Below are 13,654 nucleotides of genomic sequence, written 5' to 3'. Positions count from 1 at the left end.
TTAATAGAGATATAAATAAACCAATGTATGTAAAAGTTAACATTTATAAAAGTTCCATGTACAATACAAATAAATAAATGTGTATGTCAAGAAACTAAATAAATAGATAAATAAATACTATTAAATAAATAAATCTAAAATATCTATGTATAATGTTTGTACATGCGATATTATAAACATTAAAAGGACAAACATGCAATTTTTTAATTGGTCTTTGAAGTTTTGAATATATTTTTGTTTTTTTTTACAAAGGAGATAATTAGTTCATTGTATATAGGGCTAAGTAAGGTTTTTAATGTTGTTAGATAAGTTATATTTAAGAGTCTTTCGATTATTTATTGTATAATTTTACTACAATCATTTAGAATCTGTTGGATTGAAAAAGGTAAATTGTATGCTTTTTGTACTAGATATTTGTGGATAATTTTTGTGTGGCCTATTCTAAGTCTGGTCATGACCACTCTATCTTTTTTTGTGGGGTTTGATCCTTTATTTTTCTCAAAAAAATTGTATTTAATACTATATAGTTCATTATTCTCTTGTTCTTATCTTCATTATCTTATATTCTTCATTATCTTCATTGTTCATTATTCTATTTCTTCTTGAGGAGCCCAGTCCAGTTGTAATAGATTTTCAGTAATATTATAGTAAAAATATTATAGGAGAACTTATTTATATCTTATGCATAAATATGTTTAAGGATGGAAATTGCATTAAGCTGTTCTTTCACGAGTAACTCTGCTTTTTCATTTCCCTTTATTTTAATGTGACTGGGACCCAGATGAACATAATGTTATATTTAAGTGAATATGCATTATCTAATTTGTGTTAATTTCAAAAGCATTTGCGTGTTTTGGGTGATAGGATTCAATACATTATAATGCACTTAGGAATCAGTTGCTATTAACCAATTTGAATTTTGTAAAGCAAATAAATGCTCAATTGCTTTACGCATTGCGAGCAGTCCTGCTGTAAGAATGCTGTTTAGGAATAGTCGCGCAAATGTAGAGGCCGAGGTGTCTTTCTTTGAATGTTTTGCTAGGATCTTTATATTTTGGCTGGTGTCCCTGGTGGGTAATGCATTGTAGCTGTATGCTTGTGTTTGTTAAACTTGTAATCTTTCCTGTATTTGCTTTAGTCTAATGTTTGCATCTGGATAATATCACCTGGAAGGCGGTTGGATATTTGGATATGTGATATTGAAAATATTGCTCGTGCTAGACTGTTCTTGGTTTAAATTTTATTTTATTTTAATATTTTAAAGTAAGGTAAGTAGGGATATATTCTGCTGCACCATATAAGGTATTTATTGGACTTATATGAAAGCTCCAAGAGCTACTCGGACTGTTGTATTCTCTAACGTCTAAGTGATTGTTGGGCAGATAAATAGCCAATCTGTAGCCAATTTTATATTTTATTAAAGCTTTGTAGATAACGATAAGTAAAGATGATTTAGCTCACCTGCTTAAAGGTTAAAGATTATTAAAATGTAGTAGTGAGTCAAAGTAAATCCCCAGTACAAAAATGTACTTCTACTGTTTTGTTCTGCGAGAACTTCAGGCTTTTGTTTGAGACGCATTCTACTAACCTATTTAAGTTATTTTGCAAAATAGTATTGATTATGGTCGGATTAATTGATGAGTGGTACATTTCAATGTCAGTTGCAAATGTATAATTTTAATGATGCCTAGTACAAACAAAATGGGGCTAGGACGGTCAAGGACGGTCCAGGATGGCTCCTTGGGGAATTTTATGTTTCGTACATAGTGGTTTGCGTATGTGTTTCTGAATCTTACTTGCAATGCTCTATCAGTAAAAAAATTACTTATAAATGATATCCTGTGTCCATTTATTTTATATTCTTCTAAAGTATTTATTTTGATTTGCCGGTTAATTGAGTCGAATGCTTTATTAAGGTCTAGGAAGACTGCTGTTGTGTGTTTTCCTAGTCCGAGGAAGTATTAAATGTCTATTTTTAATCCAATAATTTAGTCTATACTAGAATGGTTTTTCCTGAAACTGGCTTGCTCTGGGATTATGAGTTTATGTTTTTCAATATACCAGGTTAGTTTTTTATTAACTTTTTTCCAGGAGTTTACATAGACGGCTGGTTAAAGCTTTGTGTCTATAGATTTCCTTTTTACAGATTGGTTTGGAATGTTTATGGACTGGAATTAAAATGGAGTGTTTTCAGTTTTTTGGTAGTTGGCCTGAGATCCATATTTTATTAAAAAGTTTTTGGGTAGTTTCTAGTCCTACTATAGGTAAGTTTTTGATCATTGATTTTCTAATTTCGTTCAGGCCGGGGGAAGTATTATTTACGTATTTCAAAGCATATGTAAGTTCACTCATGGAAATAAGGAGGTTTAACGCAAAGGAATTGTTTGAAGGATTTTGATTTGAGTATGTCAAAACTGTATGGGTGCAATGGTTATGAATTGCAAACATGCTCTGCATAAATCTGTTATATTTGTTGCTTATCTGTAATTCAAGTGTTATTTTCTATTAGGCTAGGAATATTTCGAGTTGGTATTCCTGTAATTCTACATATTTTTTGGTTCCAAATGTCTTGGATTAAAGTGTTAGAATTAATAAAGGAAGTAAACTCATTCCATGAGTCTACTTTAGCTTAACTTATGATTTTTTTGGAATTTGCTCTTAGTTTTCTTAAGTTTATATGAGGTAACGTTGAAATAGATTAAGTGGTTTTTTTCTTTCTAGGACTGCTGCATTAAATATTAAAGAGATAAGTAAGTTTTTTACAAATAAAACATTAATTTATACAGGATGTTATAGAATAAGATGCTGATATTGAAAGGGTGTATTAGGTAATTTAAAAAAATGTAAATAAGGCTATGTCCTAAAACCCTTAACTGAGCTACAGGGTCTTGAAATCGTAAGAAAAAAAATCATTTCGTCATTATAACTTTAATAATTTCCAGAGCATCACTAACTATTCTTTGACAGTTTTTAAAGGTTTAACCAGTGGCGTCCATACAGGAATGAAGACTAGATACTTTTGAAAAATAATATGTACACCACTGCTTTTTCTTCTAATAAATTTTATTTTTCTAATCCCTATTAATTTTTGGTGCAAATTTGATATCATGACTTTATTTCGTCCGAGATGCGATTACCGCGGAAAAAAAAATTATTAGGGTAAAAAAAATAATTGATCTATTATACAAACATATATGTACATATAATATTTGACTATTAAATTAAAAGAACAATACATGTAGAAAAATAAAAATCGTTTAGATTAGCTGTTGAAAGTGGCCACAACCTGCCATTATGTATTCTTCAGCTCTTCTTTTCATTTAGTGTCAAACGAGTTATTATGCAGCTTAACTCCTCTTCGGTATATACTGAAGCACGTGTAAACCAGCGTCTTAAGATATCCTCACAGAAAAAAATCGAAACTGTTTAGATCTGGTGATCTTAGTGGGCCCGATTGTTATCCTCCACGCCCTATCCAATTCTTATTTAAAAAGGACCTTCACCTGGAGGCTGGAGACATTTTTTTGATAATTCCATTTGGTTTAATAATTTTTGAAGATAGTAAATTGCTGGTGTGTAAACAACATAAATAAAAAATAATATTTTAGCTGTAGGTTTGAATTATTAAATTGTTTTTATCTCTGTATTTTAAAGATGTATTTAAACAATTGAAATAGTTACTTAATAATATAAGAGCTTAGTTTAAATGCATTTTAATACTGTTTTTGACCACTGTATACCATCATGTTTTCAACTTGTCTATAATTATTTTTTACTATTTTTTTTTAAATTTTGTAGTGCCTTGAAGAAGGCCTAATATAGGCAAAAAAATTTCCATTAAAAGAAAGACTGTTTTGAAGAGCTTGGATTTAATTGACTTCTTATCCGACTTAACCCTTGAAAATTATAATTAATGTTATTTTGTCTAACTCTACCGTAATATTGACCCAGAAATCTTACTTAGATAGAGATATATTTTACAATAAAGATTTGCCTTTATCTCTGTTTTACTCTGTATGTTTATTTAATCTTCACTATTTGAATTAAAAAAATCTTGCTTCCCTTATTTAATAGCAAGAAAGATAATGTGTGTCCTCACTGTATAGGCAGGAAATACTAAGATAAAGAAACTCTTAAGACAAATGATATAAAACGTAAAAAGTAGAAAAATTGCTGACATATCCGGTAAAAAATGCTCTCCCCTTCAATAATTCCGGCATGGCGGCCTCAAGAGGTCGTGAAGGCTCATACGGTAATATATTTTCAGCGGGAAAGATTTAGACAGTAATGGGTGTGCCTTCGTTGCTGGATAAAGTCCCAATTATTTTAAAGATGATCCATCAAAAATTCTATTTTGGGTTTTGTAAAATAGGATATAAATTAAATTTATTTGTTATTCCCTTATTGCTTTTAAGCTTAGGACCTTTTAAAGAATAATCTTTTAATATAATATGTAATATTTTCGTTAACTTTTAAACAACATTTATTTAAATTACAAATACTCAGTTCTCTTTTAACACATTACACACAAATGCTATAAAGTTTATATTTTGTAAGCAAAATTAATTAATAAATATTCAACGCAAGTTAAAGTATGATAATGTTTAATTAATAAGAATTTAATAATCTTTACGTGTTTTTAAGATGTTTAATTTTTTTTTAAATTAACACAATAAGTGTGCTCACAAAAAGGGTTAAATACACGTTTCACTATTTACATAAAATATTTCTCGAATGATTTTCCACTGCCGAATATATGTATAATATAAATAAAATCTATTCCGAATGAAAGATTTTAAAACTGAAACTCAGAATTGCTGTTTATATCTGTTGGTGATTTCTCTTTTATTTTTTGGGGCCTTCTGGATAACCATCTCTGGAATAAATAAAAGCATATGGATATTTATTCTTTCTTTGAATAAGTCATTGTTATTTTTGACTTTAAATTTACTAATAAACTAGTACAGGTTTTAGTATTTATTACATTTTATTAGAACTAGATACACATATTTATTAAATAGAATTGTTGTTACAAATTTTTTGAATCTTAACGGTTATTTTAAGGTATTAGCAAAATATTAATTATATTTTCCTATATATTTGGAAAATATTAAATATTTATGGTTACGGTCATTTTAAAAGATTAGGAAATAACATTTAGTGAAATTTTTAAAATTATTCATACCAGAAAAAAAATTTTATATTTATTTTATTAGAGATTTATAGCAGAAATAATTGAAGTAAATGCAATAAATAACGTCAGTATTTGGTATTTGCTTAGAATCTGTGTATAAAATGAATTTTAATTATTAGAGATATTTAAAAAAGAAGAAAGGGTTATTAATTTTTTCATAAGCATTTTTAAGATATTTTAATAATTACTATTATACATTACCTTACATTAAAAGATATTTGCTATTTCAATGAAGATTAGAGAAAAAACCTTTCTCTTTTTTGTTTCTAGTTTCTCCTGTACTTTTTTATTTATTTTTTTGATATTTTAGGTAGGGTGAGGTGGGGTAAATTTAATCATGGGGCAAATGTAATCAAGCCCTATGATTTTTTTTCAAACGGTTTGGAACATATTTTCTTCGAAATTCGAAAATATGACCCTTTTTATACCCATATTACTTTTTATTAACCTCTTAGTTCCAGTTTCAAAGATTTCCCTTTTTCTTTTTTGTACTTTGACATTTATAATAATTTTGTGAGTGCCTTTTAGGAATCTTAATTCCCTATTACTACTGCTAATATTAGTATTTAGTTGTAATATTTTGCTCCCTTAGGTAATTTTTGACAAGGATGTTGATTCTGCTATCAGATTTGATTTTCGATGCTTAACAAAAAATGTATGCCAGCGATTACATTTACTCCACCGAAATACGCATATGGGGTAAATGTAATCACTGACTACATTTGCCCCAGCCTCCTCCTCCTTGAGTTTTTAGGCTATAACCTATCATTTTCTCTATTGTTACAGGCTAAGACTAATATCGAAGAAATAGTGTAAATACTTACCAAAGACTTTAATTAATTGTAAAGACAGTGTGGAAATATTTAAAATAGGACCGATCTAAGACTAGTTTATACAGTTCCTAGTGAGTTCCTTTAAAATGGTGAGAGTGTATAAAAAAAAGAAACAAGACCCTTCTTACAGTGCTGAACTTTTAAAAAATGCGATCAGAAACATCCAAAAAAATCGTATCAGTATTGGTGGTGCTGCCCAAAGGTATCAAATCCCATTTTCCACTCTTCAAAAACACCTACGAGGAACCCGAGGATCAAAAAGCACGTCCAAAGGAAGACCCACCGCAATACCTGCAGCTGATGAAGAAAAATTAGTGAATGCCATAAAAATCATGGAGAAGTGGGATTGGGGGCTCAGCAGAAAGGAAATCTTAGAATTGGTGAGAAAGCATGTCACGAAAAATAATATAAAAACGCCATTTAAAGATGAAATACCTGGCGAGAATTGGTTTTTATCCTTTAAAAAAACCCACATGCTATCTTTAAAAAAACCACAAGGACTGGAGTATGCCAGAAAAAAATCCAATGATCCATTTGTGATTGAACAATATTTTGACATGTTAAAAGCAACCTTAGAAAATAACGACCTGCAAAATAAGCCTTCTCAGATTTATAACATCGACGAAACTAGTTTTACGCTCGATCCAAGTAAAACTAAAATTGTGGGTCAGGAAAATGCCCCTGCTTCAAGAATAACCTTCGGGCCTGGAAGAGAGAGTACGACAGTTCTCATGGGTGGCAACGCCAATGGGGATAAACTGCCTCCATTAATTATTTTTAAGGACAAAAATCTATGGACTACCTGGCTGGCTCCCAAGGAATCTACCTTTCCAGATACTTCTTATGCTGCGTCACCAAATGGTTGGATGGAAACCGAAATCTTTGTAAACTATTTTACAAAAACTTTTATTCGCAACGTTGTACCTGAAAGACCAATCCTGCTTTTGTATGATGGACATTTAACGCACTTAGACCCAAAACTTATCGAGGCGGCTGTCGAAAATGATATAATTGTACTTAAATTATCCCCACACTCCAGCCACCTATTGCAACCCATGGACCTAGCGGTCTTTAAGAGCCTTAAGTCACGGTGGGATTCCAAATTAGCAGAGTACCAAAGAAAACATGTGCGTGTTAAAATAATAAAAAAAAAGATTTTTCGGTGCTTGTGAGCACAATTTGGAAAGAGACAAATCCAGCTTTACTGACATCGGGCTTTCATAGAGGAGGAATATGCCCATTTAATAGATCTGTCATAGACCGCTCTAAATATGATCCAGAAGCTCTACGAAGATATGAAGAACGTTTGAGAAATCCCCAACCTGTCACTGAACAACCTCTTAATGAACCCAGCACAAGTAGCCATGAAGAGCCATCGAGAGAGAAACCAACCACGCAGCAGCTAGCATCAGAACCGCGACCCGAACCAATAGCAGCACCAAGTAGTGGTTCTGTATCATTTCAAAGAAGAAAAAGGGTAGCTCCGGGAGCTGAAATTATAACAGCAAAAGAAAACATAGAAAAAAAGAACAAGGCTGAGCAAGAAAAAAAAATGAAAGAATAGCGAAAGATAAAGCAAAGAAAGCGAACGAATTAGCAAAGAAAATAAAGAAGGAATCAAAAAAAATAACAGCAAAACATATTAATGAGAGCTCTTCAGATGAAGACGAACCGCAAGTTTTAAGTGACAGTGAATCCGACGACGTCACCTTTGAGAATTATGCAAAAAGGTTAGAGGAAGATGAAGAAGCATTAAAACAAGACGAATTGTTTCTCAAAGGGGTAGAAAACCTTAACATTGGAAACTGGGTTTTGGTCTCATTTAAAGAAAAGAAAAGTATACTTTTCTATGCTGGTCAAATAACAACGCTTGATGAAGAATTGCAACCTATTAAGTTTTAAAAAAAATCAAATTAAAACGCGCATAGTTCAGTGTTTCACTGACCTGAACAAGAGAACCATCACTTAGTGGCTGCATCAGATATAGAGCGAGTTTTACCAGAACCCACTTTAGGGCGAAGAGGAGAACTAACTTTTCCAGTATCCTTTACCTCATATAACGTTAAATAAATTAAAAAAAAAACATGTCACAGCCTGTTTTGCTCAACTTACCTACGTAATATACTTTTCAGAAAATCTTTGAGTTTTATTCCCTATCATTGCTCCACGAAAAAAGTTCATAACTTCCTTATAAATTAAGATAGGTATCAAACTATTTTTTTTAAGCCCAGAATTTTTCATACTATAGTACACTTGCCCCAGATCCATCGGCAGAGTAAGCATATGGCAGTTAGGAGCCGTGAGTACACTTGCCCCATTCTCTGGGGCAAGTGTAATGGCATGTTTTTTTTTATTTTGGTTTATAAAAAAACAAAAGCAGACAAATAAATATGATATTGATTTAACAAAGAAATAACCACTGTGCCTACTAAAAATGAACTCGATTTCTCTTTTGGTTTTTTTTTAATGAAATTTTAAAGTGCCCCTATCATTTTTTTGATTACACTTACCCCACTTCACCCTACATATATCCTAGGATCTTAGATGTCGTTTAAAAAACACTCTGATTTTCTTTTATGCATTTTTATGTTTTGCGAATTGATCAACATACTAAATAATTATTTTCTATATAATACTTTAAAGCATCAAGGTGAACAATAGTATATTAAACAAAATTATACAAGCAAATAAATGAGAGATTGGTGAACATAAAGTCCGAATTTCAATCTGCTAGAGTATGTTTGTGATCTGCTCTATAAAAGGATGAAATAAATAAGACTATTTAGCATATAAACATATATACCATTAAGTAAGGCCCTCGATTACGTATTGCCAATAATTCAAACAAAATAAAATCATTAAAAAAATTAATAGTTACATATTTAAACATCATAAGATAATTTACACAATACATATAAATATGCCCAAAAACAGTTACATAGGTTCTCCAACCAATGGTACGAAAATCCTATGGTACCTAATCATTTTCGATTTAAAAAAAAATTTTACTGCTTCTAACTTACTAGTAATTATAGAGATTTTAAAAAAAATTTTACTGCTTCTAACTTAGTAGTAATTATAGAGCACTTTGCAGAGGCTATACATAGGCAACCAAATACAATTCTATGTTTCATATAGAGTGTTTGACAGATGGACTTACAGATGTTAATTTTTGTGTAAAAAAACAGGTATATCATTGTTTTTGAAAAAAAAATCTGAATATTTTGTTTAATTCTAACAAAAAAAAAAACATCTCTTGCATTTTTGCGCTCCGACGCATCGTTTTGTTAAAATAAAATAAAATGTATACCGGGATCCTTTGTTTCATTAGTTTTTTTATTTTCCGAAAATTTTAGCCAATTTTCATTGAAATCTCCATAAAATAAATGATAATAATAATAACAAAGTGTGTACATGTTTTTATGTTTAGTGTTGGTGCATACCTACTATCGTATTTTTACGGGATGGGAGTCACTTTTTTTAGGAGATCGAGATACCAAACCCAATTGCAAATAATGTTGTTAAGGTCATAACATGAATAAGAGAAAAATGAGTGACAGTAATTAAAGAAAAGTAACTTTTAGTTACGTTAATTGTCTATTAATTATAATTAAATTAGTTATTAATTAATTGTCTCTAACTGTCTTAAAAGAAAACTGGTAAAAATGAATTGCTTTGGATTGGCTAAGATTGCAGATACTTGCTTTGTTGACACAGCGATTGTACAGGCAGCGTTTTCTAGATCGTGAATTACCCGAACGCAGAATGTTCATATAAATCGATTAAATGCTATGGGAGACCGACTTAATGATAGTAGTTTTTGTAAAAACTCATAAATGTGTTCTTGTATAATAAATGTTTTAAAATTCCATAATTTTTCTTTACAGATTGATCTGATAGTTGCAAAGCGGCGTCCGGTAAGACATGCACAAAATGTGTGGAAATGCATAGAGGACACTTTGAGCATTTAATATAAATTGTTTATTGTTAAAATTGGTTTTTTTATTGTTCAATGTTTAAATTGTTTTGTTTTATTGCTTAAATTATTCGTTTTAAGTTGTTTTTTAATTTATTTTAATTCACATTCTTCATTGTTTAGTTAAATTATTTATTCTTTATTATCATTATATTAAACTTTTTGTGGTGACAAAAAAGTTTTTAAGGATACTTGTATGGACTTTATTTTTCTGTATGAAAACGGTGCGTCGGAGCGCAAAAATACAACGGATATGTTTTAGTAAAACTGAACAAAATATTTTGATTTTTTTTCTTTAAATAGTGACATCTGTTTTTTTATAAAAAAATTAACATAGATGTGCTACAAGTCCGTCCCTGGACAGGACAAACTACCTGCAATAGCTCAAAAAGTTGCCTTACTACTTAAAACCTAAAAATTTCATTGAAATCGCTATTAGCGTTTTTAATACAGAGAAAAAAGTTAGATTTCATAAAAAAGTCTTAACACCCTGTATTTTGGAAAGATCTATTTCAAACTACTTCTTTATGGCTTCTGTATATACTCTAGCATTTTTGTCCATTTGAAAGGGGACTATTTGAAAGCATCTAAACACCTTGACCATGCAATTCTATTTAATAACAAATCATTAGATTTTAAAATCTAGGTTTCGAGAAAACGAACGACCTATTTCAAGATGGTAGACCTGACACTATTTTGTCGTTATCATTGTGGTAAATGGTGTTTCAAACTGGCCCTAGAAACGTAAATATTTATTAAAAAAAATATTGTTTTGTCATTTTCCATTTATTCGACCGACCAAGTTTAAATGAAATTTAAATGGAAGTTTAAATGGAATAATAAAAATACAGAACACTAACACCTAAATATTTTGCATTTCTTGAATTTCTGGCGTTAAATTCTTGTGTATTTCAATTCTGACATAATATACGGAAAGTTTGGGTAAAGTTTCTAGCCAGTCGGCATGCGGCTTGGCAATGTTCCTGTTAACTTTCCGTTTAACTAAATATTGAATTACGTAAAGTAAGGAAGTATTGAAAGCACGTTAGGTCACCATTTGGCACTTCGCTTGACCTACTTTCATGTCTCAAATGCGTTTCTAAACAGTTTTTAACCTAAAACACTTATGAGTAGAGCCTGGGTTTAAAAGTGCAAAAAGTTTTTTTTTTGTGCTGCTTTTAGCAACCTATTTATGGAAAAAATATCTTTAATATGCAAAAAAAATAAAATTTAGATTTTTTTGTGAAAATAAGAATGCAAGTTTTATATATTTGTTGTAAATATATTTTACAGAAAAATAATACTTAATTATATTTAGGATCGGTCCATCTGAACCACGAATATATTAGGGTCCATGAGCTGTCTAGGTAGATGAATGGGTCACACTGTAAATACTAAATTCTTTGTCACTTTACGGTTGTTATCGACATAGTAAGGGACAGACCATCAAAAATCTAAGGGTTGCTAAAAGTTGCTAAAAAAAGGGTTGCTTAAAGCCGCTAATGTTGCAAAAAATTTTCCAGTAATTTGGTTACTAGGTGCAATTCTGACATTTTCCATATTATATAATAAAAAATAATAATAATAAATCCATATAATGTTTGAATCTACTATGCCTTGACTATCAGAAGTAGATTTGAAAGACATTGCCAATTAATTCATAACTTAAAAAAATCAAAAATAATAAAAATTTTTGTTTCATGCTTTGGTCTTTAGTAACTTTATGACTAAAGCCCATCCGCATAGGTGTGTCTAATATTTTACAGTAAAGTGACAGAACCCCACGTTAACATTTTTTTTTTAAATTGGCAATAGCTTTGCACGAAATGAAGGTTGCTTTTTGCGTATTGGTTTAATTTAAGAATTATTGCATTGAAAGTTTTTAAATTTTTTTCCTGTGCTGGTCTACATTACCATTACTTTCACGAGATGTATTTTAATTTTTCGTTTCAATATTTGAATAAAAAATTCCTCTAGTATCATGCAAACTGTCTTTTCCAGTGCAGGTTTCGACAAACCTATTATAATTATCGAGTGTTACATCTAAAAATAAGTTCGGAGTAAGTATTGCATCCTCAGGAGAAATATTGACTTTATTACATGCAAAAAAAGTAGCCTCTGTCTTAAGTTTTTCAATGACATTATAACTAGAGCACTGATCAAATTTATTTATTAGATCGATTACCTGATTTGACTTTACTATTGGATATAGTCTAACTAATAATATATCTATACATTTGATTTTATGAATACGATCAGAACTCTCCTTGCCTCAACAAAACACATTAAATGTTTTATAAATTCATAAAGAGAAGTAGGGATGTCGCATTCGCGTGCTAAAAAGTCACTAATATTTATTTTACTTGTCAATTTTTTTTACCCAAAATAAGAGCAGCACGTGCCATGAGTTCCTCGTCTTGTAATAGCGCATAAGTTTCTTTGTCAATAACGCAGCGATCTCTACATCCAAGAACTTTCTTTTTATTTTATGTAATAATTTGAATTTTATCGGTATAAGATTCTTCTAAATTCTCAAGAAGCATGTGAGGCATGAATTTAATGCTACTATCGCCAAATTCTTCACTACACAATTTCTCTAGAGTTTCATTTTAAATATCGGTTAAATATTTCAATAATTGTGATTTCTCTTGGTCAATTGTAACTCGCTCTACATAAATGCAACTTGTGTATAAGCTGCTTCAGATACATCTCTAGTCGCATGCCAATCGGTGCGAATACTTTTAAGGTTTTACTATTTTAAATGATTGTACCCGGATTGTGGTAATATATTGCATATGACTTTACTCTGTTTTTGATTTCATGATGGTTCAGGGCAGTAGCGTTAACTAAAATGTCGTTTTTCAATTTCTCTATATCCATAGAAGTATGCAGCGGTATCTTACGATAATTTTGCGATTTTTTTTTTAAATTTTACGAGTCTTACTGCAAAAAATAACAAACCCTGTTGATTAACGATTGAACGATACCTTGCTCACCACTTGCTTCCTCCATTGATTATCCTTGATAATGTTGACAGCTCTAATAATTGGCACAATACTACTTTTAATTGAGAAATAGGTAAGATATTTGAAATTATGCTGGGAGAAATCCATTTACTATTATCGTACTTTCAATTTATCATATTTTTGTAAGTACTTCTTTGGAATTGCCAAGAAATTATTACAACAAATTGTGAGGTATCCATGAGTATCAATGACGTGCTCAGGAAGATTATTGTATTCGTAATTTACGTGTAAAGCTTTAAGAACACATAGCTTCTCATGACATTCTTATTTTTATATATACTTAATTTTTCGTCCAACAAAAATAATGCCTTATGATACTTCATAATGCTATGTTTGCTAGACAGAGAGAAATAAATAGAAACAGAGACAAAACAGAGAGCAATAGAGCAGATCGTGAGCAGGGACCGTGTACCTGGTCATGTACAATGGATTAAGTGACACAGTAACAATTAGTGGAAAATTTCCAAATGTAAATGCAAAATTTTAACGGTATGTTCAAATATCATATTCAAAATAATATTATATTTGTATATTATATTATTAATTATATTTGTATATTATATTAGTAATATTATAATTGACGATTTGCAGGTGATTTCAATTTAAATTATAAAATAAATATGCA

This window comes from Anthonomus grandis, chromosome 1, assembly GCF_022605725.1.
Source record: "Anthonomus grandis grandis chromosome 1, icAntGran1.3, whole genome shotgun sequence".
Lineage (NCBI taxonomy): Eukaryota > Metazoa > Arthropoda > Insecta > Coleoptera > Curculionidae > Anthonomus > Anthonomus grandis.
Note: the sequence above shows the minus strand (reverse complement) of the source record.